At 43.7% G+C, this 27,301-nt stretch overlaps 1 protein-coding gene across 4 annotated transcripts in view; it reads right to left on the bottom strand.

Moving 5' to 3' along the window:
• The window catches only part of LCLAT1 (lysocardiolipin acyltransferase 1), a 174,414-nt gene extending 154,322 nt beyond the window's left edge, over positions 1 to 20,092 (bottom strand). The window contains exons 1-2 of one of the 4 annotated variants that reach the window (XM_053306799.1): positions 16,004 to 16,220; positions 15,435 to 15,516 (exon numbers count right to left, since the gene is read on the bottom strand). The gene's annotated coding sequence lies outside the window, so the exon portion shown is untranslated. Of the gene's footprint in view, positions 1 to 15,434; positions 15,517 to 15,788; positions 15,938 to 16,003; positions 16,221 to 19,838 lie in introns of those variants that run through there. The other 3 variants (XM_053306789.1, XM_053306778.1, XM_053306809.1) reach the window with 3 other exon arrangements.
• Between the last annotated feature and the right edge of the window lie 7,209 nt (positions 20,093 to 27,301).

Genomic DNA, 27,301 nt, shown 5'->3' with positions numbered 1-27,301 from the left:
GTCTAGGATACCACTGAAATCAAGTTATGTAGAAAACAGGAGGTAGGCTGCTGTGGGGAAGTAAGGAGGGTAGTGAAAAAGAACAGAACTAAAGTTACAAGTTAAACTGTTTTAAATGTTTTTAATTGTTAATCACTTTAAACTGTTTTAAAAATTGTTTTGTATTGATTGTTTTTTAAATGACCGATTCACAGGTTTTGGTTTTGTTACTGTACACTGCCAAGAGCCATTTGGATGGGGCAGTATATAAATGTAATGAATAAATAAATAAATAGGAAACCTGCCTTTAGGAGCATAGGAAGCTGCCACCAAGTCAGTCCATTGGTCCATCTAGCCCAGTATTGTCTACACACACACTGGCAGTGGCTTCTCCAAGGTTACAGGTAGGAGTCTCTCTCAGCCCTACCTTGGAGAAGCCGGGGAGGGAACTTGGAACCGAGATGCTCTTCCCAGAGTGGCCCCATTCCCTGAGGGAAATATCTTACAGAGCTCACACATGTAGTCTCCCATTCAAATGCAAACCAGGGCAGACTCTGCTTAGCAAAGGGGATTTCTTCGTGGTCTCTGTGCATCATCCTTGGGATAATAGCAAGCTGTTCTTACCTGGACAGATGGAGCAGCCCTATTGTCAGACTGACTGGAGAACCTTAGTCTCCGAGACTGGGACCTGACATCCACCACATAATGGTGGAAGAACATGGAGGATTGGGACCAGATGGCTGCCCTAGAGATTTTGTTCAAAGGAATTCCACTCCAGAATGCAGGGGAGGTCGCTACTGCTCTAGTCGAGTGTGTACAGATGGGGCATAGCAAATATGTCTTTGCCAGTTGGTAAGCTAGGGAGTTGGCCTCCTTGACCCAGGTGGGCAGCCTCTGGATAAAGAAAGGCAGTCCCATGGATGGGTCTGAATAGCTGACGAACAGTGCATTGGTTCTGCAGAAAGACCTTGTCCTATCAGTGTAGAATGTAAGGGCCCTGCAAACATCCAGAGAGTGGTAGGCTCTATTTACATCCAATGTAGGGTTTGGGAAAGGTAGGCACAGGAACTGCAAGATATGGAAATCTGAAGCCACCTTGGGTAGAAAGGTGATGTCCGGCTGTAACACGGTCCTTTCCCTGTGGAAAACTAGGAAGGGAAAATCCCATTGCAAGGCTTTTAAGTTTGCTAACTCTTCTAGCAGATGTAATAGCAAATAAAAATGTATGCATGTATATGTTTTTTAACTTTTGTAAAGCGCCTTGGGATTGTTTTTAATGAAAGGCGGTATATAAATTTAACAATCAATCAGTCAATCAATAAAAATATTATTTTGAGACAACTTCAAATTGCATGTGGCTAGAGGCTCGAAGGGCTGTCGCATCAACTGAATTAGAACCAACTACACATCTCACAGGGGCAACAGTTTGGGAGAAAAACCTTTTAAGAACTTTTTAACCATTGGATCAGAAAAAAGACCCAAAACTTTATGGTTTGCTGCAATAGATGCCAAGTGAACTTTAATTGAAGCATGACAGGAACAGGCGGCTCAGCTGGAGAGAGACCCTTGCTTGAGGTATATGCAATGAACTTCTTCCATTTAGCAGCATAACACCTCCAAGTAGAGGGCTTCTTTGAGGCATCCAAACCCCTCCAAACTTGTACACTACACACTATTCCCCTTTTATCTTCCAGACAGTCAAGTGTATATAAAGTAGATTGGGATGCAGCCTCGTGCCATCATCCAGGGTCAGAAGACAAGGAGTACGAGGCAGATGCAGGTACAGTGATTTTCTTTATCTAGCGGGGGAGAGCAAGTGAACCTACCCATCCCCAGCACAAAATCCCTCCAGTGGCTGTTGGTGTCTATCTTATGTTTCTTTTTTAGATTGTGAGTCCTTTGGGGACAGGGAGCCATTTTTTATTATTTCTATGTAAACCACTTTGGGAAATTTTGTTGAAAAGCAGTACATAAATACTTGTTGTATAAATATTTATCAAATCAGTTTTTGGATTACCTTTGGGATCAAGGGAATCGGGAGAAACGCATATACCAGCTGTCGCCCCCAGTCGGGGGAATGCCTCACCCAACCATTTGAGTCTGAGCTGGCCCTGCTGCAGAACTGGGAGCACTTCACATTGTTTGCTATTGCAAAGAGCTCTAGGGCAGGCTTCCCCCATTTGTTGAATACTTTGCTCAATATCTTTTGGTCTAGTGACCACCCGTGAGACAGGATTTTCTGACAACTGAGGGAGCCCGGCAAAGCATTGGACTTTCCTTCTATGTGTACTGCCACCGTCCAAATTTTTCTGTGAGAGTACCAAACCAGATTGTGAGAGAAGCATCAGAACTTAAGACACTGTGCCCCCTTGTTGGCTGAGATACAATCTTGCTATTGTGTTGTCTGTGGTGAGAATTGGTTCGCCCATTACCCTAGGTTGGAAGGCTCTTAGAACGTGAAATATGGCCAGGAACTTAAGCACATAATTATGTGCTCAATTTATGTGCCTGTGTGTGTCCCTGCGTGACCAGACACTCCCTTCAAAAGTGGCAGGCGGGGGTGGGGACAGTCTTCCCACTTATCAACGATTGGCTCCTTGTTGGTTCCTTGCATCATTGCTTGCTTGTGCATATCAGGGCTACACTCTGACTGTTGAACTCTTTGGGTCTACAAATAAATTACAAAGAGTTTGACGATGAGAGGGTAGTCCTGATATGCACAAGCAAGTGATGATGCAAGGAATCCACGAATCCACTAGGAGCCAGTTGTGATATACGGGAAGACTGTCCCCACTTGAAGCCAAAAATACACAGCCACCGCCACCGTGGAATTCGTGAGGCATGTGGGGAGGAGGCCAACCCAAAGGGAAGGACAGTGTATCGGTAAGTATGATTGCTGATGGAGAACCTTGGGTATTTGCAGTGATGTGGCACAATGGACAGTTGGAAATAGGCATGCTAGAGACCGATGGAAGTGAACCAAGCTCTCCTTGAGAAAAGACACAAAATGGTGGGAATTGTAACCATGCAGATGTGTCTGTTGCATATTAAAGAGTTGATATTCCGGAGATCTAGAATCGGTCTTAGACCCCTATCCCTTTGGGAGATGGTCAAATATCTTGAGTAAGAATTGGAAGTCTTGGTGCACCTCCTTGTTAGCTCCTTTCCACAGGAGGAAGTTTACTCTGTCTAGTAGGTGAGGTGATGGAGGGGTAGTTTGAATGCCAGAGATGGGGTGGGAGGGAGAATGACATTCTGTTCTGTAACCGTTGTGAATTATAGCCAGGCACTGGATGTAATGGCTGCCCAAGTGCTGTAATAGTGAGCCAGCCTGGCAGCTGAAGCATCATTGCCTTTTAGTGTGGGTGGCTTAGCCTTGGTGGTTGAATGGTGCTTACGTGCCTGTGTGGGAGAGGTAGGTCTGTGCTGTTGGTATCGGTGCTGCCAACGAAAATAATCATTAGACTGATAAGATGGTTGTCTAGACTGGTACTGATGGGGCCAGTAATGCCTCCTGCCAGAAAATGAAGATGTGGAATATGGGGATGGGCATGAACCATGGTTCAAGCACATTTTGGGAGCAGGTTCTGGGAGCTTTAAGAAAGAGAGGAACAGGTCCTTACCTACTCTCCGCCGCCCCATACAGTTTTCTGCTGGGGCAGTGCATGTCCCAAGAAACCCTGCATGGAGTCAGCATGCACATGGCACCCACGGATGCCATGTGCATGCTGACACCACACAGGGCTTTTTGGGACATGCAACGCCCCAGCAGGAAGCTGCATGGAAGTTTCATGGGGTGGCAGAGAATAGGTAAGGACCAGCTCCCCTCTTTCTTAAAGCTCCCAGGCCACGCTTCCAAAATGTGCTCGAACTACAGTTCATGCACATCCCTAGTAGAATTTGAGATTCCCATTGACTTGTCATAGTATGAAGCTTTTGGACTATCTCCAAGGTGTCAGTCTTCTGGCCAAACGAAGCCTCATCAAAAGGTAGGTCTTCAATGCAGGTTCTGGCTTCTTGTGATAGTGATGTGCAGCAGAGCCAAGGGTGCCATCTAATAGAGACTGCAGCCACCATAGAGTGGGACCCACCGTCCATGCAACAGTGCACTGAATGCAGTTGTTGCTTTGCTACGCGGAAACCTTAATGTAACAAAGTCACCACTGCATACTTTTTGTCTTATTGAAGCTGATTGAGAAAGGGGGGTACTTTTTCCAAAATGAAGTGTTGGTATCTTGCCCAGCAAGTTTGACGATTAGCAATATGGAGGCGGCTGGTGGTGGTAGAGTACATTTGTCTACCTACTGCATCAATTGTTTTGCCTACCGTGTCTGCAGGAGTCACTGCCATGATCTGTACTGGGTACTCCATGACTACTAAGTTGAGTACAGAGTGCCTGTAAGCTATTTGGTGTCCTTTTGTTGTACTCTGTACATGCTTTCCAGCTTCTTCAATTGGGAGCAGGGGGAAGAGGCTGGCTTATCCCATGTGGCATTGACAATCAATGTTAAGGTGGAAACCAGTGGCAAGGCCACTGCCCTTTGAGTTTCTGACTGAATCAGGCCAAAAATTGGGTCAAAGGGGAAGACTGCTTTTGGATTTCAAGCTCAGTGATGAAGCCATGAGGAAGAGCTGTTCTGCATAAAATTTGAACTCCTCTGATGGGGGTCTATTCTGGCTGATCTTCAGTGGTAGCTTCCTTCACAGCATCATCCTCAATAGCATCTCCTTCTGGGGAGCCAGGCAGTTCCACAGGTTGGTCTGGGACTTCGACTCCCACCTCACCCAATGGCTATTGCATGGATTCAGGAGGTAAAGGTGCCCGAGGTTGCTCAATGCTTGATCCAGTGGTGAAGGAACAACCAAAGCACCGGGGGAAATGGGGAAGGAGGACCCACACAGAGGCAGTAGTGTGGCTTAGTTGTCATTTGGTGAGTACAGTGAGGAGAGCGCCCACATGCTGAGCTCGGAGGTGAGCATGACCTATACTTGCAACAGTGCCTGCAATAGCTGGAGCCATCAGGGTAGGTGCAAGGGTGGTAGCGATAAACTGAGGAATGTGGTTCGGGGGCATAATACCCATAGTATGGCCTGTACAAAAGTCTGTGTCTGTAATGAACTTCCCGATCATAGTCCCAATAGTCCTGAGAGGAATGAGGACTCCTGAATATCAGGCAAGTGGTGGATGACACAGTCCCTATACAATTTATTTGAGGATCGGAGCCAGTCCCTGCACTTTGGGGAGTGAGGGCACACCGGTGAACAATCAGGAGATGAATAATCCCACCAATTTCTCCAGTGTGGAGAAATCCTCCCACTCCTCCAAACTGGACTCAGCAGCTGGTGGAGTCACAAAGGGTACAGTAGAGTCATTAGAACTCAAATAATTAAAGTGAACTGGAGACAGCAGTATGGGACTCAGTTCCGGCGAGAGAGGGAGTTGAGACTGATCTAGAGGCTGGGTCCTTGGTACCAACTGCTGCTTCTTTAGTTGCTGGTCGGCAGAGTCAGTGCTGCCTTCAACAACCTGTAGCTATTGCTTCTGCTGTAATGTCTGAGAACCTGTGGTGGGCTGAGCCAGAGTTGCCTGTGGCATTGTTTGCAGTGCCGCTTACAGTTTGGCTTTGAGCTGGAGCTCAAGCTCTTGGGGCACTTAAGTGTCTGGTGCGATGGTGCTGCTGGGATCATTCTCAGGTCTGACCCCATCGTCAGATCCTAACAAACAGAAACCAAAGTTAGAGGGCATCTTTGCTGATAGGACAAAAGACAGCATTGTAGGTGGCACCGTGTTCTTTGCAGCCAGAGCTGGGCATGTGGCACTGATTTGGGGGCTGGCACCAAGGTTGTGCCGTGTGTCCAAAGGCATGGGATGTGCAGCCAGAGATATGGTGCCCGGATCAGCGCACACAGCAGCAATACCAGCCTTCACCAAGGTACAGGAAGCAATTAGGGGGTTACTGCCTACAACTGAGACACTTGCTTGAAGGGCTCATTCCTAGAGAAGAGGCCCCCAACTGAGCAACCCTATTGCGTCTCACTTGCTTAGGAAAACCAAGGCAAACTGTGCACAGAACTACCCTATGGGTTTCTCCGAGGCACAGAACACATTTAGGGTGTCCGTCTGAGCTGGGGATTTTTGCGAGAGAGTCGGTGCAGCGTTTGAAAGTAGTTTTGGTGGCTGTGGCCATAAGGTATTCCTGGCTAGGAGGGCTGAGACAGGAGCAGGGGGAGAGAACCTGCAATAAATAAAAATGTAAATGAACAGTCAGAAAGCAACTAGAGTAGAGGAGAACGTAAAGAAACAATGCAGAGAAGTAATAACTGAGAAGAGGAATAATGTGGCCTGTTCTGAATAGGTAAAGCCCAGAATAATTTCTCTGAGGACATTGCTCGAGCTGCAGTTGACAGAAAACCGATGTAAGGAGACATACTATCCACTAGGGGGAGCTATTTTCTGCTCACTTTTCCTTATTTGGTAAAGCTCTGCATATGCGCACAGCCTAAGTGTGAATGCACAGAGATCACAAAGAGCCATTTATTTTATAGCAATGTAAATTTAGCCACTCAATCCAGAGTTAACAGCCCTGCTTAATCAGGCCCAAGGCCCATCCAATCCAGCATCCTGGATTGAGGATCCCACCAGATGCCTCCAAGAAGCCCAGAAGCAAAAGCTGAGGGCATGCCCTCTCTCTTGCGGCTGCTCCCCAGCAACTGGTATTTACAGGCATCTTGCCTCTGAAGCTGAATATAGCTGCCAGAATAGACCTATAGCCACCAGACTAGCAGCCACTGATAGACCATGAATTTGTCTAAGCCTCTTTTACAGCCATCCAAGCTGGTGGCTATCACCACATCCATGGGAGAGAATTCCATAAATTAATTACACACTGTATGCAGAAGTACGTCCCTTTGTCGGTCCTGAAATTCCCGGCCTTCAGTTTCATGCAATGACCCCTGGTTCTAGTGTTGTGAGACACTCCATGCATAAATTTCATACACCTCTATCATTTCTTCCCATAGTAGCCTCTTTTCCAAACTAAAAGGTCCCAGATACTGTAGCCTTGCCTCATAAGGAAGGTACTCCAGGCCCCTGATCGTCTTGGTTGCCCTCTTCTGCACCTTTTCCAGTTCTATAGTGTCCTTAAGATTTGGTAACCAAAACTGCATATAGTACTCCAAATGTGGCCATACCAGAGATTTGTACAAGGGCATTATAATATTAGCGTTTTTATTTTCAATTCCCTTCTTAATGATCCCTAGCAAGGAATTTTGTCTTTTTTACAACTGCCACACACTGAGTCAACATTTTTAATGAGCTGTCCGCCACAACCTCAAGATCTCTCTCCTGATCAGTCACCAACAGCTCAGAACCCATCAGCGTACAGGTGAAGTTGGGGTATTTTTGCACCAATATGCATGACTTAATACTTGCTTATACTGAATCGCATCTGCCATTTTGTTTCCCACTCACCCAGTTTGGAGATCCTTTTGGAGCACTTCGTATTCTGTTTTGGACTTCACTGCCCTAAATAGTATGATGTCATCTGCAAATTTGGCCATCTCACTGCTTACCCCAACTTCTAGATCATTTATAAATAAATTAAAAAGCACTAGTCCCAGTACAGATCCCTGCGGGATCCCACTTCTTGCTTCCCTCCATTGTGAAAACTGTCCATTTATACCTACCCTCTGTTTCCTGTCCTTACCAATCAGTTACCAATCCACAATTAACCTGTCCCCTTATCCCATGACTGCTAAGTATACTCAAGAACCTTTGGTGTGGGGTTTTGTCAAAAGCTTTTTGGAAGTCCAATTATACTATGTCAACCGGATCACCTTTATCCACATGACACTCTCAAAGAACTCCAAAAGTTTAGTGAGGCAAGACTTGCCCTTGCAGAAGCAATGCTAGTTTTTTTTCCCCAACAAGGCCTGTTCTACTATATATTTAACAATTTTTTCCTAAAGTATGCTTTCCATCAATTTACCAGGCACAGAAGTTAAGCGAGACAGTCCATGCAGCATTTGAAAGTGTTAAAAGTCATCATCAAATGTTAGGCCTCGACTCAGGCTTCTCTGCTCTGAAGAGAAAGAGATTTTTTTTTAATTTAATTTTTTTTTTTTTTACTTTCTCTAATGAGGAGTCTGACCTGGCAGATAAATCCTAGGACCTGAATAAAGTACCAATTGTAGGCCTACTTTGTAGGTGTCCAGGGAAGAATGACAGCTGGAGAATGAGACTAAACCAATTATTCAAGTTTTAGCTTCAGTTTCAAAATACCTTATTTGAGTTTGCAGACCTGGCAAAGATCCTCTACCTCCCTTTGCACAACAAGTTTAGGGTAGTGCTGTACTTAACTTGCCAACATACAGATGATACAATCCTGGGGAAGTTTAGCTTATAACTTAATGTTCTGAAGACGTATTGTGCACCCAGGGCCAAGTCACACATGAGATCCATGGTTAGAATATCTTATATTTTTTGATGTGCAAATGAGCAGCCCCATGGGACTGACTGAAGATGTAATGTTCTGAAAGGTGTTTAACCTCCAAGGGCTTTTCCCAAATGCAAGGCACCCCTCTCTGCCTGTTCCTCCCCACCCCTTAGTAGAGTTAAAAGACAGCAATGTCAACTGTTGGGGCTGCCAATTAGAAAAACATTCTAGATCCCAGTCCTGGATCTCCTGCTTCACATCGGATTTGATCCTCAATAAATTAGAAAATTGGGCTTATTATAGAAAGATGAAATTCAACCACAACCTCCATCCATACAAGTAGAAAATGGCTTATCAAAAAAGCCACTAGTTGACAACCATGGGTTCAGAAGAACTAAGTTGTGGTCCTCCAAAATGGTTGCGTCACTTGTAAGCATCTGTTATTCTTTTGTCAATTCATTCCATTTCCAACCTTTCATTTATTGTACGGTTCAGGTGTGTTAGTTAACATATGAGAGGGATGGACTTTTTCAACTGAAAGTTGTGGATATAGTGAATGCATGTAAACATACAAACTGGTCAGAATCCAAACATCTGTTTAGGTGCAAAGCCCAGTGGGATTTTTTCTTTCTTTGAAAAGCTGACCCTTCCACATATTGTTTTAGAAATCCGTCCTCAGTTTGAAAAACAGTTTGCCATTTTTGGGGGGGAGGGGAGTATTTTAGGAACAGAACACTGTAAAGTTCCTTGAGGCTCACAAACTAGTTTCACAGGTCTCTGGTTCCTGGACATAGCTTTTAATTTAATGAACTTTTTGCACTTCTCCAAATTATTTTGAACTTATCGCAGGGAAGCATTTGTGTTCCCAAGAACACTGGCCAACATTCTAACAAAGCACTTGAAGTTCCACTTATGCAAGAACGTTGCATTTTTGTCCTAAAAAACAGAGCTTTGTGGAACTGCACTCTTGCAGTTCCCTTTTAGGTGAATCAGACATGCTGCAGGTTTTGCAACTGTTGCACAAGCATACTTGCAGTTGCAAAATACTAGTCCAGATGGCAAGTCTCAGAGTAAGCACAAGTAGTGAGTACAACAGCTTTATGCTAGGATAATGTCCTTCCACAGGCTGTCAGCCAGTGCCCCCTCTAAAGCATGTGCACAGGCACACAAACCTTTATTTTGTCTGTTCAGTTAATTTTAGATTCCACTTAGGTTTAATCAGGAAGGAGCCACTCTGAATGCACATGTGCACACACTGCCTTGATACTGCTGCCCAGAACAAAATTCATTCCACACATAGATGAAAAAGAGCGAATTCTGCTGTAGGCTATTATATTTATATCCCATCTTTTAGACAACAAGGGCTCCCAAACCAGCTTACAATTAAATTTACACAAAGATATAATCACAGAGATACAAATGGTAGAATCTTCCAGTCACCCATAGTTTATGGCATAGTCCAGATTCCAGGCCCTTTCATTCAGATAAAAAGGGAAGAATCTCCAGGTAGGCTTGGTAGGGTGGCTGATAATAAAATTGTCAGTCCACAGAAGCAGCCCCTCCACTGATCAGCCACATTTACATTTTACAACAAAAATAAATTGTGTGTATATAGATATATATAGATATATAGATACAGAGAGAGAGTTTTAGATGTATCAAGTACTAGCTTGCTATATCATCTTTACCTTTATCACTATTCAGTGATAGTCAGCGTGATGTAGTGGTTAGAGTGCTGGACTAGGACCAGGGAGACCTGAGTTCAAATCCCCATTCAGTCATGAAACTAGCTAGGTGACTCGGGGCCAGTCACTTCTCTCTCAGCCTAACCTACTTCACAGGGTTGTTGTGAAAGAGAAACTCAAGTATGTAGTACACTGCTCTGGGCTCCTTGGAGGAAGAGTGGGATATAAATGTGATAATAATAATAATACTTAGTCACATAAGATGTGCAAGAATCTACTGTTCATGCTCATTTTTAAAATTCATTTAAAATACCTGAAAAAAGTTTTCCTACACTGATTAATGCCTATTTATAAAGTGAACATAAAATGTCACCACAGAAACTGCTTCTGCTTTAGAAAAACAAGTATACTGCTTCCAAAATGCTGTTCTACATTTAGATACTTGTTTCCTTAAACACTGTAATTAAGAGAAACCAGAAATTGATTTCTAAATGCTTCAAAACTAAACTGGCACTGATATGCAATTATCTTTTTCAACTCAGCTTTGCTTGTACATAGAATGCTGATCCTTTCCATGAATTGTCTGATACAGCAATTCTTGACTTGTAAAAAAATATTCAAGGGAAATCATCCCAAGTTCTAAACATCCAAGAAAAAAAGATATTCTAACAAGATTTGTTAATAAAATAAACTCAACATGCAAGTTATTTTGCTTCTTATGGATGTATTTAGAAGTCAAAACGCATATAACATGTACAAATAGGTACTAAACACAAAATTGTATTGGAAATTAATTGCATGACCAGGATCACATCTCTAATCAAGGAACCGAGGAGTCAGAAAACTAGTACCATATTAAAAGCATTCATCCTATGGATGACCCCAACATTCCTAATAAGACTCACATGTTTTCAATGCATAAACAAAGCAATTTGAAACAATGCAGGAAAGCAGACAGCCACAATACTGAAGCCAGCTATATATGATCCAGCTGTTTTGAATGATGAATGACACCCAGACCCAATCCAACTCAAGATGGAGATAGGCATATTTCAGAAAAATGTGTTGCTACATACAGGGATGCCTACTCCGGCACTGTAACACATAACATTCATTACAGAAAAGTAAATGGAGCCCTGCTAAGATGAGGGCAAGACATGTCTCAATGTCTGACAATAGGTAAACCAGCCACCACTGACAAGGAGCCAGCAGGGTACTTGCAATGTACCTCTCTCCCAAGTGCACAAGTCCACCCCACCACACACACATAACCTGTCTATCACAAAGATGGGAATTTCACAGTACTGAAAGGTACATTTAAGTAAAAAGGATTACTGGCCTATATTTGTAGAAGGGAGCCAAAACAATAAGTCAGGGTCAACAGCCCAGCCAAAGTTTGGTGTTAACTTAGAGGGCAACAAACAGTGTGCAAGTTCCAAAGCAACAGCTCCAATTCAAACCTGCAAGCCTGTTTATGGACTGAAAAAGCAACAAGGTACACACATGTGAATTACTTACTTGGCAAATTCTGATAGGTATCCCACTATCTAACGAACACTATAATTTTAGTGGAATACTATAGCCTTAATAATTTATCTGCTGCAAAACACACTTTAATTGTGGTCAACAATGGTAGCATACACTTTGTTTCTTCTAACTAAAGTGCACCTTACATATTTTACTTTAAAAGGCACATATATAGATCTACATTTCTTAACACAAAACCATTCTAGAATCAGCTCATTAGACTTATCTGCACTGCTAACTTCAAGGCTTACACTTTCCATAAAGCCTGTATATTTTTCTGTTCCCAATGATAAATAAATCTATTTTTATAACTCTAACCACCAGGATCACATAAATTGTTACAGGATGATTACTTATTTTTCTGTTTAAGTAGCTGAACATAATTGATTTTAGGGTTGAATTTCTACCTAACTTGAGTTGCAGAAATTATTATTTATTATTCCTTAAAAATTAACAAATAACAGTCTCTTAAGCAAGTGAGGGATGACCTCTTGATTTGAATTCTGGACAAGTAAAAAGCTAAAAGGAGGGAGTGGCTGAAGATAGATACAGGTCAAGAAGAGAAGACCAAGACTGTACCCCGAAACCCAAACATTAGACTCGTACATACAGAGATAAGCATGGACAAGAATGTCTCTGGACAAGAACAGAGACAACATTCAACTACACAATAAATTCCAACATAAATAATTCTTCAAAAAATTATGAGGCCAAGTTCTATTCTAAAATGTCGTGTCTTTTAAATGTTAGGATTCGGAATAGCAAAGGAACAGAAATAAACTGCATTGTACAAAACTAACAGGGATGGAATTAGAATGATTTTTGCATCCCTGTCCTAATGAGCCATGTTCCTATGTGCCAACATCAAATGAGATGTTGAGATTTTGACCTGAGATTTGAGATTGACCTGAGATTTTATAGTCCTCCCTTAGGATACGATCTACTTCCAGATTAAATTCATTTGACTACAATCACAAATTATCATTTGTCATTTTACCAATTCTTGCTCTGAACTGCTAAGGCCAACACAAAGCCAATGCAGCCCCCAAGGGGCTTGCTAAGTGTCTACAGTACACAGGTACATTTGACTTGACAAGCCACAAGTTGGGCTCAAAATGAACTGTTAAATATAACAAAGATCCCACTAGTTCCACAATTTGCTAAGTACACAAAGATTTTTGTAAGAATTTAGAAGCAGTTGGTTGCATGGCAAAAGCTTTCAACACAGATGCAATTGTGCTTATGTAAAAATATTTAACAGACCTGACAAATTACACTGTATTTTCCCTATTAGAGATACATATCAACACAGACACGCCTGTTTTTGAATTTCTGTTATTGGGCCCAAAGTACTAAAAGCAAGTAACAACACAGCTAGTCACTTTGTTTTTGCTTCTCCTACTGAATAGCCAGAATTTAAACAACAAAACAAAATCCATGGGCTGCAATGTCCCCAAGCACATATCAATTACTGCAAGGCCTAGATAATGTCATAACTGAAACTGTATATCAGCAATCTTTCCTTAAGTCATTTTACATGCATCCACCCTAAGATTGCTCTTTTAAACTATCCATTCAAGGGACCTCACCAGTTTAGCCCATTCTTGCTTTGCAAATCTACATTTTCCATCAAACCATCCATTATTTAAACCAATGAATTAATATGAGTGAGTTTGGATAACAAAAGGTTTCACCTCTTAAATGATACAATCATAGTATACTACATTGTTTCCTTGGGCTATTTTTACATTCTCTTTCAGAGCAGACATATTTGCATATTCGTCCTTCTATTCTATAACTGGCCATTCCATTTATGTCTGGTCTCAATTACATGGCCTACAGTACTGCCTGAATTAGACTGAATAGCTTGGGGAAAATCCTTAGTTATTTTTAGTGGCTGATTATCACCAACTAATCTATCCTCTATCCCAAGATATCTCGACCTGGATATTAAGGGCTTTGAAGCTAAGATGCAAATAAATTACACTGTTTCCTTTAACAAAGGTAAATGCAAGTTGTCCACTGATCACCAACCTTCCTTCCAATGCAATTTTTCAAATGGCTAATAGAACAGTCTTTCAGTAGTATTCTGATCCCAGTTTAGGGTGATTTACAGAACAGACATTACACCATGAGCACTGAGTTACAAAGGACAAGATGTATTTGTAGTAGAGTATGAATGATTTAGAGTTGAAAAAAAATCAATCATATTCTTCAGCAATAAATGCATCACATCCACTAGGGGAGATAGAGAAATATGCTGACTACCGGCACAGGATCCACTCCAAAATGTTGCAGTTATGGGCTTTTCTTAATGCAGAAAACTGCAGCAAACAAGCGGGTTATGTTTTCTATAGCTTCCAGAATACTTTGACATTTTATTTTCTTTAAAAAGTTGAAAAACAGCAAATGCTTCTTACAGCAAAGTGAAAACACCAGGCAAGTTGAAAACTGAATGGAAAAGCAAGCAGCAAAGATCAGAAGACAATCCCAATAAAGGAAGCAAGGTATAACAGAAAATAGAGGAGAGCAACAATAGGAGATTCAGATAGTCTCAGAGTTACTGCAAAGGACTGAACAGAAAACAAACAGAAGCAGCTGAAAACATACAGGCATAGAAAAGCAGATAATCCAAACATTCATGACCATGATGGGCAAAACAAGAACATAAGAACAGCCTGGCTGGATCAGGCTCAAGGCCTATCTAGTCCAGCATCCTGTTTCACACAGTGGCCCACTACATGTCTCCAAGAAGCTGGTATTTGGAAACATCTTGCCTCTAAGGCTGGAAGTGCTATAGCCACCAAACTAGTACCCACAGATAGACCTGTCCTCCATGATTTTGTCTATGCCCCTTTTAAAGCCATCCAAACTAGTGGCCATCACCACAGCCCATGGCAAAGAGTTCCTAAGTTAATTTGTATAAGGGCATTCTAATTAGCATTCTTATTTTCATTCCCCTTCCTAATGACCCCTAGCATGGAATGTGCCTTTTTCACAGCTGCCATGCACTGCCAACACTTTCAATGAGCTGTCCACCATGACCCCAAGATCGATCTCCTGGTCAGTCACTGACAGTGCAGATCCCGTCAGCATATATGTGAAGCTGGGTTTTTTTTTGCCCCATATGCATCACTTTAGACTTGCTTACACTGAACCACATTTGCCATTCTGTCACCAACTCCACCACTTCGGAGAGAAATTTTTGGAGCACCTCACAATCTGTTTTGGATTTTACTACCCTGAATTGTTTAGTGTTTACATAAATTCATACAAAATTTATGCATCCTGTATAAAATATAAAGAACGAAGTTAGGGTAACCAATACTAAAACCACTTAAGATGCTGAACCAAGGCTGAGAAAACAAGGAAAAAATAATGATATATTCATAATGAGAATGGCGCTGCAATTTTAGATTCTCAGTAACCTTTTGGGATTGAACAGTTAAGAGCTGCAGGAACCTTTGGGAGCTTTCATTATTAAAGTGATACCTTCTTCCATGATTCACATATGTTCATGTCTACCAAAAAGCCACAAAGAACTCTAAAGTAGGGGTGGGCTGGAATTAGGCTCACAAGGCCTATCTCCCCCTCCTCCCTTTTAAAAATGTTACTAGAACCCTGTGTATCTACTTTGTATTGTTACTAGGACTCCAAGCTTCACCAACTAGATCAGGTGTAAAGTAATCAAGGAGCAGAATACATCTCAACATATTGGCAAGTTCAGGAATTTTGTTTCAGTAATCAGAATTTAGCTCATAATCCTCTCACAGAAGAATTCCCTTCTAGTACTGTCCCCCACTCTTACCCCAAGTTTTCTTGGTCTACTGCAAATTACCCAGAGATCCATCAGTAGATCCTGATCCACTTTTTGCCTCCCCTAAAGGATGCTGTTAAAGCAGAAGGTAGGAAAAATAGATTGGAGAGGTTAAACAAATATAATACGGATAAGTCAAAAACAGTCTTTCAAGAAAAAAGTTGGCATAATAGAAGTAATGCCCCCTCTGTAAAATAAAATAAAGAACACAAGGGGTAGGGGAATGTAGGAAGTTTAGCATCCCCTCACAACCACCTGTTGCTTTATCCAAAGAAGATGGGGGGCGGGCACAAGAAATAGGCAGGCAAAAGTTCAGAGCACTTATCCAAACACCTGAGCACATACCTTTTGTGCTCAGTGACAGGGCATTACAGAGAACAAAGAAGGAAAATGTTTCTAAGGCAGGATCCGAGGACAGGGAGTCCCTCCAACCAAGGAGGAGGCCGATCCAGAGCACAGGCTCCCCGCCCTTCATTCCTCCCAGCGCGCCCGCCGACGAGCAGCGCCGCTTCCAACCCGGGCCCCTCCCCTCACCACCCTCTGCGTCCAGCCTCCCTCACCTGACACGCGCGGGCGGCCCCCAAGGCGTCAGCCGAAGGAGGCGGCTCCGACCGCCACGAAGGGTCAGCCCTGGCTGGAGCCGCTGAGGGCCCCCCTGGGAGCGGCTGAGCCGCTAGCGGACAGGAGCAAGCCCCACGCCGCCGCCATCTTTTCCCGGGGCCACCTTTGGCCTCCGACCTCTTCGCTCCCGGCTGTCACCCGCGCGACGATGGTTGCCAAGGAGATTGCTTTCCCCTGGCGTCCAGGATCACCCTCTTAAAGAGACACGCCGCCTTCAAATGAAGCCAGCCTTTCTTAAAGGGGCAGCAACCAAATTCTCCTGGTCTAGCTAAGTCGAGAGGCATGCAGTTGTTGTTTTTCTCCTATTAACCATATGAAATAGCTGAAGTAGTCTATCAGCAGGTTTGATTCTATTCATTTAGGACTTTATAGGGACCAGGGCTAAACCAGCTTCACATGCTAAGAAAGTTGTGCTGTTGCGGATGGTGACTGTGGACAGTCTGTGGTTATCGTGTATATATCCAGAACATGAATTAAATAAGTTCAGAACAAGTGAAAACAAAACAAGGAGGGAGTTTCTCCAGTTCAAATACAGTACATGTAGAAGGGATCCTTCAAGCTGGTCCCAACTGCTTAGCACTTTAAAGGCCAACACCAGCACCATCAATCATACCCAGAAAAATATTGGTAATCATTGCAGCTGACTACTCAACCCTCCACCTCATGAAAACTGTAGAGAAGACCTGTTGCACATACCTCTGCCTGTAGAGGTATGGTTGATGGCCACTCAAGGGAGGGCCTTTTTGGTGGCATTCTCCATCCTATGGAATTTCCTCCCCAGGAAGATCTGGCTGGCTCCATCCAGGTCAATATTTCAACAACTTCTAAAGACCTTTCCATTTGGGCTGGCACTTTCCCTTCCAACTTAGTCTGTTTGTTTGTTTGACCTACTGTAGGAGTTATTGATCTGACCTATGTCTTGATCTGACCTGTGTTTTTATTCTCATTTTTGTTATCTTGGGCAACTCACCATGATTTTTTAAATAAGTATAGCCAGATATATATATATATATATATATATATATATATATATATACGCACGCAAAGCTCCGCAAATAAAGCAAAACCCAAGTCAATGATATGTAATTCCTTCAACTGCTTGAAATGAAGAAAACAAATGTTTTACGAACTTTGTTGCACTGTCAACTCATCAATAACTCACATTGCAAAATTACACAAATACTCTTGCTTAAAGTCTCTAATTAAAAAGCTATGAGGAAGCCAAGATTAAATTAAACCATGTTTGACAGTATATTCCTACCCAGCCCCCCAAAAAGTAGCTCTAACTGGAACTAGTGGAACCTCCTTTCTGCTTCATTCAAACATTCAAGCAGCATTAAGAGTTTAGAATGAAAAATATTTGATAGAATTGCATTTAACTACCATTATTGAAGACTGGGCTTGCTTGTTCACTATATTTTTCAGTAAAATTTAAAAGAACAAGGTGCACGACTGCTGTTTTCACAATGACAGACTAATGAAAAGATCCATCAGGATAGCCTTGGATAAACATCAAAACAGCATTTTAGCTCCATAATGAGAGATTAGGCCGGGACATTACTAGGGTTCCATTAGAATCTGATTTAGTTAGGAGGTCTGGAGTTCGGGCCGGCTCGGCGGCGGCGGGGGGTTACCTTTAAGGAGCAGCAAGGGTGCTCACCCCGCCCCGCCCACCGTGTTTCTCTCCACTGGAGCTGTCTCCAGAATCACTGGTGCGGGGCAGCAGCAACCTCCTTGCCGCCCTGGTCAGTTTTGGACTAGAAGTGGCTGGTGTGTGTGCGTGATGTGCACACACACCAGCCACTTCCAGTCCAACGCCGACTGGGGTGGCAAGGAGGTACGCTGTTGGCCCACACCAGCGGTTTTGGAGACAGCACCGGTGGAGAAAACACGGCAGGAGGATGAGCACCCTCCCTACTCCTTAAAAGTAGCCCTCCCTGTCGCCGAACCAGCCAAGTGCCAGTTTGAGCACATTCCTACTTGCCAGACTCCCCACCCACCCTGATCTGTAAAGCCTGTGGTAGAAATTCCATCTATTACCAGCAGGTGGCACTCTTCCAAGGGCAGAGCTGTAATCTGGCACTTGGTGGCGGCTGATGACACCCCTTTTCTCCCTGCTGCTCATGGTGGGGGTGGCTGCAGCAGTGGCGAAAGCAGTAGCCTAACTGGGGGAGCAGCACGGGGTAGGCTGCCCAGTCCCCGTCTCTCAGCTGCCACCACCACCTCTTCACACATTTGTAGGTATAGTCTTACATGGGGTGGCACATCTAGGCCCCCATTGTACATATCCTTCCTTTGCCAACTCTTGGGTGCGCTTGCATGAACTGCTTTCTCTTGGTACAAACATATACATACATACATGCCTTTTTCTGCAATGAGCACAGGGCACCCCTTCTCTCCCCACCACGAATAAAGTGGTGGCAGTTGAGTGGCAGGGATAGGGCAGCCTACCTCAGACTGCAACCTCAGGGAGGCTGATGCTGTCATGCCACTACTGCCAGAAAGTGAGGAGAAAAGGGGCTCCCCATGCATGTGGCAGAAAAAGGAGGGATGCCATGGAAAGAGGGATGCAGTGTGGGTGCCAACACCAGGTGGGGGGGCAGCCTAAATATGGGCTGCCTATGTCTTCCCTGTGCCCCCAGCACACTCAGCTCTCTTACCCAGCTGCTTTCAGCCATATTCAACCCAAGTGTCCTTACCAGGGGCAGAGCTGTAATTGTGTGCACAGATTCCAAGAACTTGTGCACACAGCTTCTGTCGGGGCTGCTGCGCTCGCTGTGAAGGGCACCTGGAGGTGGCCCCCAGTGCCCGTTTTCTCTCCACTGTGTACGTTGGCGGCGGCAGCAGCAGACTAGGGGAGAAGCCTGTGGTAGGTTGCCCTGTCCCCACCACTCATCCACTGCCACCTCTTCACACATGCAAGTTGCACTGCACTCTGATATATTCTTAAACCTGGAGAAGGGAGCAAATCTAGGGCTCCATTGCACATACCCTTCCCCTGCCGACTTGTAGGTGTGCTAAAACTCACTGCATACATACATACCCTATTTTCCACCAAGCATGTGGGGTGCCCCTTCTCTTACCGTGCAGGCATGAATGTTGCTGTTGTTAGCCACATATAAGTGTCTGGTCCCTAACTTTTTTTCCATTTTCCACTGCAACAGTTGTGTGATTTTTAAAAATAAAGTTCTGGGAAGATTACAACTACTGGGCGGGGGTGGGGACCTATCTCCTTCTTCAGGGCTACCACTGCCTCCTGCAGAGATCCTGGTGGCAGCTCCAGAGGCTGTTGCTGGGCACCAGGCTGAGGGCCTATATGCCAAGAGAGTCAACCCATAGTACATCTGCCCCTCTCTCCACTGCCCATGCAGACAGCGGAAGACGAGCTGGGGAGGAGATACTCCGCACCATCCCTTCCTATTTCCATTACAACACACCTGGAGCATCCCTTCACAACTACCTGCCACTTTATCCAAAGAAGATTGGGACGGGAAGGGGAGGGGCACGAGACAGGCAGGCAAAAGTTCAGAGCACCTATCCAAACACCCGAGCACATACCTTTTGTGCTCAGTGACAGGGCATTACAGAGAACAAAGGAGGAAAAATGTTTCTAAGGCAGGATCCGAGGACAGGGAGTCCCTCCAACCAAGGAGGAGGCCGATCCAGAGCACAGGCTCCCCGCCCTTCATTCCTCCCAGCGCGCCCGCCGACGAGCAGCGCCGCTTCCAACCCGGGCCCCTCCCCTCAACACCCTCTCCGTCCAGCCTCCCTCACCTGACACGCGCGGGCGGCCCCCAAGGCGTCAGCCGAAGGAGGCGGCTCCGACCGCCACGAAGGGTCAGCCACGACAGACGCCGCCTCAGCCCTGGCTGGAGCCGCTGAGGGCCCCCCAGGGAGCGGCTGAGCCGCTAGCGGACAGGAGCAAGCCCCACGCCGCCGCCATCTTTTCCCGGGGCCACCTTCGGCCTCCGACCTCTTCGCTCCCGGCTGTCACCCGCGCAACGATGGTTGCCACGGAGATTGCTTTCCCCTCCCCTGGCGTCCAGGATCACCCTCTTAAAGAGACACGCCGCCTTCAAATGAAGCCAGCCTTTCTTAAAAGGGCAGCAACCAAATTCTCCCTGTCTCGCTAAGTCTAGAGGCATGCAGTTGTTGTTTTTCTCCTATTTACCATATAAAATAGCTGAAGTAGTCTATCAGCAGGTTTGATTCTATTCATTTAGGACTTTATAGGGACCAGGGCTAAATCAGCTTCGCAAGCTAGGAAAGTTGTGCCAACTGCAGTTGTAATGGATGGTGACTGTGCTCATCGTGTATACATTTGAGCTTTGCACCTTAATGTCACAAACTATACTCCTTGCTTTTCATCTACTTTAAACCTCACTACTTGCACCTGTTTCCCCCCTTTCTATACGTGTGTCTAGTGAGGATCCAATATGCATCCCGCCCTTTCCCTCTGCTGTCCCGTTTGCTGCTATGCTGTTTTACTTCTGACTCATCTTAATGAAACAAACTGCATTATTGCCCTCTGTGTCAGGGCTTCCCTTGGGCCCCCCAAATGTTCATGAGACATCTGAAGTGAAGACCCCACCTTGGATTCCCAGATGTCCCATCCTTTCCAGCTGCAATGGGGATCTGCAAGCCCTGGCCTTTATAAAAGTTTGTAGACCAACAAAATCTGAGGATTCAAGGTTGGGAACCCCTGGTCTATGCTTTATAGTCTATAATCTAAGGAGAGTGTTATCTGCTTCTTACTTTTGATCCTAACTGGTATAATAAATATTATACCAGTTAGGTAAAGTGTGCCGTTGAGTCGGTGTCGACTCCTGGTGACCACAGAGCCCTCTTGTTTTTCTTTGGTAGAATACAGGAGGGGTTTACCATTGCTATCTCTGGTGCAGTATGAGATGATGCCTTTCAGCATCTTCCTATATCGCTGCTGCCCGATACATGTGTTTCCCATAGTCTGGGAAACATACCAGCAAGGATTTGAACCGGCAACCTCATGCTTGCTAGGCAAGTCATTTCCCGCTGCGCCATTAGGTACCTATTATACCAATTAGCATATGTACATTTTTTGCAATTTTTTCATGCAGTGGATACTTTTCAGAGACTTTTTTTGGTGAACAGCACCAACTATTTCCACTTTTTTGGTGACAGGTTTTGACAATTTTCACCTGGACCAGTTTTTGACCAATTTTGGTGACAGGTTTTGACCAATTTTCACCTGGACCAACCCTGTATACATCATCACCAGGGGATCTAGGACCATTAATGTTTTTAAGAACATTAACATATTAGAATAGCCCTGCTGAATCAGGTCCAAGGCCCATCTAGACCTGGAGCCCAAGGGCAAGAGTGAAGGGCATACCCTCTCTCCTGCTGTTGCTCCCCTGTGATTGGTCTTTAGAGACATCTTGCTTCTTAGGCTGGAGGTGGCCTTTAGCCCTCAGACTAGTTGCCATTGGTAGACTTGTCCTCCATAAATTCATCTAAGCCTTCTTAAAGCCATCCAGGCTTGTAGCTGTCACCACATCTTGTGGCAGAGAATTCCATAAGTTATTTGCTATGTGAAAAATTTCTTCCTTTTGTCGGCCCTAAATTTCTTGGCAATCAGTTTCATGGGATGACTCCTGGTTCTAGTGTTATGAGAGAGAATTTCTCTCTCTCCATACCATGCATAATTTAATAGACCTCTATCATGTCTCCCTTCTGTTGTCTTTCTTCTAAACTAAAAACCCCTGTTGGCATAGCGTTACCTCATAAGAAAGGTGCTCTAGGACCCTGATCATCTTGGTTGCCCTCTTTTGCACCTTCTCCAGTTCTATAATGTCCTTTTTGAGTTATGGTGACCTGAACTGTACACAATACTCCAAATGTGGCCACACCATAAATTTGTATAAGAGCATTTTGATATTAGCAGTTTTATTTTCAATCTCCTTCCTAATGATTCCAAGCATGGAATCGACCTTTTTCACAGCTGCCACACGCACATTGTGTTGACACTTTTAATGAGCTGTCCACCACAACCCCAAGATCTCTTTCCAGGTCAGTCACCAACAGCTTAGACCTCATTAGTGTATATGTGAAGTTGGTTTTTTTTACCTCAATATGCATCACTTTACACTGAACCACGTTGCCATTTTTTTCTCCCATTCACCCAGTTTAGAGATATTCTTTTGCAGTTCCTCACAATCTGTTTTGGATTTTACTGCCCTAAATAGTTTAGTGTCATCTGCAGATTTGTCCACCTTGCTGTTTACCACAAATAAAATTTAACCGTTCACCCAGCATATTCTAGTGTAAACAGTAGTGCACTCAGTAATGGATTTAGCTAATTTCAGTGGCAGGATTGTGTAGACAAAATTTGGTATCTGAAGGTCATCAGGAAGTATGACTTTATTTTGCACAAACTCTTCAAAATATATAAGAGATTTAAATTAATCTGTTGTTAAATTAATCTGTTGTTAAATTAATCTTCAAAATAATAAGAGATTCTGTAAATTAATCTGTTGGCTCCATGGATTGCAGAATGTGGGTTTCTGTGGTGTAGAATTCAGGGGTGGTTATTATTATCATTATTATTATCAATGCTGCTTTGCCTGTGTGATGCAGTTAATGGCTTACTAGGTCTTTTCCATTGCTGCATGCTGTGATTCATATTGAATGGAATGTTTTTGCATTTGTAACCACATTGATTACAAGAATCCAATCCGTCAAAGCTTGGAGAACAACACAGTGGCCAACAGATTGGAAGAGGTCAGTCTTCATACCCATACCAAAGAAAGGAGACTTGACAGATTGTGCAAACCATCGCACAATATCCTTTATTTCACATGCTAGCAAAATAATGCTCAGGATCATCCAATGCGAATTAGAGCCCTACGTGGAAAGGGAAATACCAGATGTTCAAGCTGGTTTCAGAAAAGGCTGAGGAACAAGAAACATCATTGCTGTTGCACGCTGGATAATCGAGAAAGCCAAAGAATACCAGAAATAAGTCAATATGTCCTTTATTGACTACAGAAAAGCCTTCGATTGCATTGACCATATCAAGTTGTGGAACAGCCTTAGGAAAATGGGCATCCCAGAACATCTCATTGTTCTCATGAGAAACCTATACACAGGACAGGAAGCCACAGTTCAGACGGAACATGGTGAAACAGAGTGGTTCCAGATCAGCAAAGGAGTAAGGCAAGGCTGTATACTTTCTCCTTCTTTATTCAATTTATATGCTGAACATATACTGAAAGAAGCTGGATTGGAAGAAGATGAGCGTGGTTTTAAAGTTGGAGGAAGAAACATCAATAACCTGCGCTACGCTGATGACACCACTCTGGTAGCTGGAAATGCGGATGATCTGCAAGCTCTAGTAATGAAAGTCGAGGAGCACAGTGAAAAAATGGGACTACAACTAAATGGAAAGAAGACTAATCTAATGACAACGGGTACAGCAACCAGCCTGAGAATTGACAATGAAGACATTGAAATGGTGGATAGCTTCTGCCTTTTAAGATTGACCGTCAAACAGTAAAGGATCCAGCAGTCAAGAAACCGTCAACAGTAAAGGATCCAGCAGTCAAGAAATACGCCGCAGACTAGCACTTGGTAGGGCTGCAATTAAGGCCTTGGAAAGGATATTTAAATGCTGTGACATGTCTATACCTACAAAGATTAGAATCGTTCAGTCAATGGTTTTCCCTGTGACACTCTATGGATGCGAAAGCTGGATTTTGAAGAAGCAAGACAGAAAAAGCATTGAGGCTTTTGAACTTTGGTGCTGGAGAAGACTTTTGAGGATACCATGGACAGCCAGGAAAACAAACAAATTGATCATAGAACAAATCAATCCAGAATTTTCACTCGAAGCACAAATGATCAGGCTCAAACTATCATAATTTGGACACATTATGCGAAGACCCAGCTCCCTTGAGAAGTCTATAATGCTGGGAAAAGTTGAAGGAAAGAGAAGAAAAGGACGACCAGCAGCAAGGTGGATGAACTCGATTGTGACAGCAATGAATGCACCACTGAGAGACCTTAAAGGCCAAGTTGAAGACAGATCATCCTGGAGAGAATCTATCTATGTGGTCGCTAAGAGTTGACACCGACTTGACGGCACTTAATCAATGAACCAGAGAGGAGCTGTATTAATAGCATTGGAAGGGACTGTAGTATACAACCTTTGTACTGTAAAAGAACAGTAATCCGGTACTTCATTGCCTTTGCTAGGATTCATCTGTAATTCTTATAGCAGCTAAATCAAATAAGTGTTCCTGAGGTGAGTCCTTATTCCCTTAACATCTGTTTTTAAAAATTCATTTGTTTTATCATCCTGCCCTTTCCCACACATACCTGCCATTTCTAATTTGAAAGCATGAGTGCTGCATTAGATTCAAATTGCTGCTCATGTCTGTTCTTTTCATCATCACTTGGCTTGTCCATTGGATATACAGCATAATAAATGGTGCCCTTTTTTGCTGAAGTTTCAAGGCTAGGGACAATAAAACACTGTCCCATATATGCCATACTTAATGACATCATGACCATGGCACATGACTAGATTAAATCAGGAAAGCCATAAGCATGGGACAGCCTGTCCTCTTATCACATGACTGCTATGTTTACTCAGAACCTTTGGTGAGAGACTTTGTCAAAAGCCGCCTTTTGAAAGTCCAAGTATACAAGCTGCCAACTGGATCATCTCTGCCCACATGCCTGTTAATAAGAGTACTCTCAGAGGACTCTAAAAGGTTAGAGAGGCAGGACCCCTTTGCAGAAACCATGCTGTTCCTTCTTCAGCAAGACTGGATTTTTTTGTAAACTTAGTAATTTTGTCTCTAATAATCTTTTCCACCAATTTACAGATAGGGTTGTGCACAAAACCAGTTAGCCCAGTTTGGTTCGAGTCCATTCTGGACCTGAACAGAACTGGGCATGTTCAGTTTTGTGCACCCCCGAAAACCCCCTGGCTTGACTCAAATTTGGTTCTAATGTATAAATAAATAAATAAATAAATAAATAAATTTAAGGACTCACCACCTCCAGGGGGCGCTGCCATGGCTGCAAGGGAGGGACTCTGTTTGGGTGGTTTTCAGCCCGTTCTGGGCCTCTGTGTACTGCCGGTGGCCATTTTTGAGACCACTGCACATGCACGGTGGCCATCTGTCATGCAGGCTGGGGGAGGGGAAACCACCAGAGACCCCCCTCATGGCTGCGGCAGCGTCCCCTCACCCCACCGCCAGAGGCGGTGAGTCCTTTTTAAAAATTAGAACATTAGAACCCCCAAACCGACCCCGAGCCAGCTGCAGGAGTTTGACTTGAACTCGAGCTGAACCAGGGCCAGTCCAGCTTGAAGGAGAGCCCTCAAGCTGGGCCATTTCAATGTCAAACTTGCTCTAAGTCAAGCTAGTTCACACATCCCTATTTACTAAGTACAGACATTAAGTGAATTGGCTTGTATTTACTGGATCCCTTTTAAAAAACCAGTCAGCTGCTTTCCAGAAGTGAAATGTAGCCACCTCTGAGTGGTTGCATGACTGAAACACGACTGAAGACACTCTTGTGCCCAAAGCAGGTTTTTTAAAGGAAAAGGAAAAAAGGTGTCCACATCATGACAAAATATAATGAAATCAAATTATTGATAATCTGCTGCCCTTTAATGCAGTCTTGTCTTTAATCATTTGGTCACCACTAGTGACCTGGAATTGTTGTTGGGCAAGCGGATTTAGGAGAGTTTCCCTCTTTTTACATGTTTTTGCTGTGCCTTGGTGAACAGTGACAGCTTCAGCAACATTACATCTTGAAGTTCTGAGAATGTTCCTAGGGGCCGGCTCTTACAGGTCACCACTTAGAATATGCCAGGAAATGACCATATTTCTTTCCCCCAAGGATGTGTCAGGAAATGATCCTATGGTGTGATGACAGGTCACTTCCTGGTATATTTTGGAGAGGAAAAACTGGTGACCAGTAGGAGCTGGCTTCCAGGGATATTCTCAGTGCTTCCAGGCACTGCTAAAGCCACCTCTGCTTGTAGAGGTATAGAGGGGGAAAACTGCGAAAAGACACACACACCCCAACAACGTCGACAACTCTCCTGTAGTAGGTGAGCAGAATTTGGTGAGGGAGGAGGTTCCTTATGCTTATCTTCAAAACTGCTTTCTTAGTTTCCAAAATTTGCCCTCTGAGGCAGGTCACCTCATCCTGCCTAACAGTAGGGCCAGGCCTGAAAATACAGGAAATGAAGGGCCATGTGACCTTTCGCTGAATCTGTGTGTGGGGTCACATTAAGCAGCTATATGCAAACACTTGCAAACTGACAATTTATTATTTCAAACCTATTAGCTTATTCTAAAGTGATTAAGAGCAACTGCTTTGAGAAAAAGCAAATGTTTATTCAGAAACTATATAGGCATCATTAAAACCTCTATGATTTTTTTTAAAATGGAAAGACGTATTTTTATAGCCAAAGACAACAGCTAGGGCAAGAAAAGAATGTTCACTATTCGGCAAAAGGAAGGATGTGATAGACTGGGAATTTATGTGCAATTCTTAAAGCTTTGTTATACAAATATTAAGCGTGCTGGCTTCTTCCCATAAAAGTTAAATAAGAATGTAGAGAGGAAGATGGAGGTAACGTGCATTTAAAACCAAGTGTAGATGTATTATTAAAAATAGTTGTGGGGAGGATTCTGGCTTCAAACACATGAAGGTGAGGAGAGAGATTTTGTTATACAGAAGTATTTTTCATAGATAAGTTGGCTTGAGAGAGGCTTGGGTAGTGAGCAGGGCAATCCTATGGTCCTGCTAAGATGGTTGTTACAATGTCAAGGTTAACACTGCTGTAACATAATCATGCTCCTGTGCTCAACCAGCAATAATTTCAGAACCTTCGCCATCGCAGCAGAAACCACCACTAACACAGCAATACCAACAGCCACTCACACAGCACTCCTGACTGTTATCACCCATCACCCATCTATCAAAAAGTGCTATCACCCATCTATCAAAAAGTCACTTGCCGTTGGCATTCCATAAGGAATGACAGGGGCAAAAATATGCCAGAGAAAAGAGAAAGATGAAGAGAAAATAGAAACATCCAAGTTGAGTGTGTGCAGTGCAGTCAACAATATCAAATCCAGGATTGCTTATTTCATAGCAGTGAGCTTAGTGCCCATATGAAAGCAGCAAGGTGTTTTCCAAATGAAAGGGCCATATGAGCACAGAAAAACAGAAAC

Source organism: Hemicordylus capensis, chromosome 1, assembly GCF_027244095.1.
Source record: "Hemicordylus capensis ecotype Gifberg chromosome 1, rHemCap1.1.pri, whole genome shotgun sequence".
NCBI classification, from domain to species: domain Eukaryota; kingdom Metazoa; phylum Chordata; class Lepidosauria; order Squamata; family Cordylidae; genus Hemicordylus; species Hemicordylus capensis.
The sequence above is the reverse complement of the archived record's forward strand: the minus strand, read 5'-3'. Positions and strand labels throughout refer to the sequence as shown.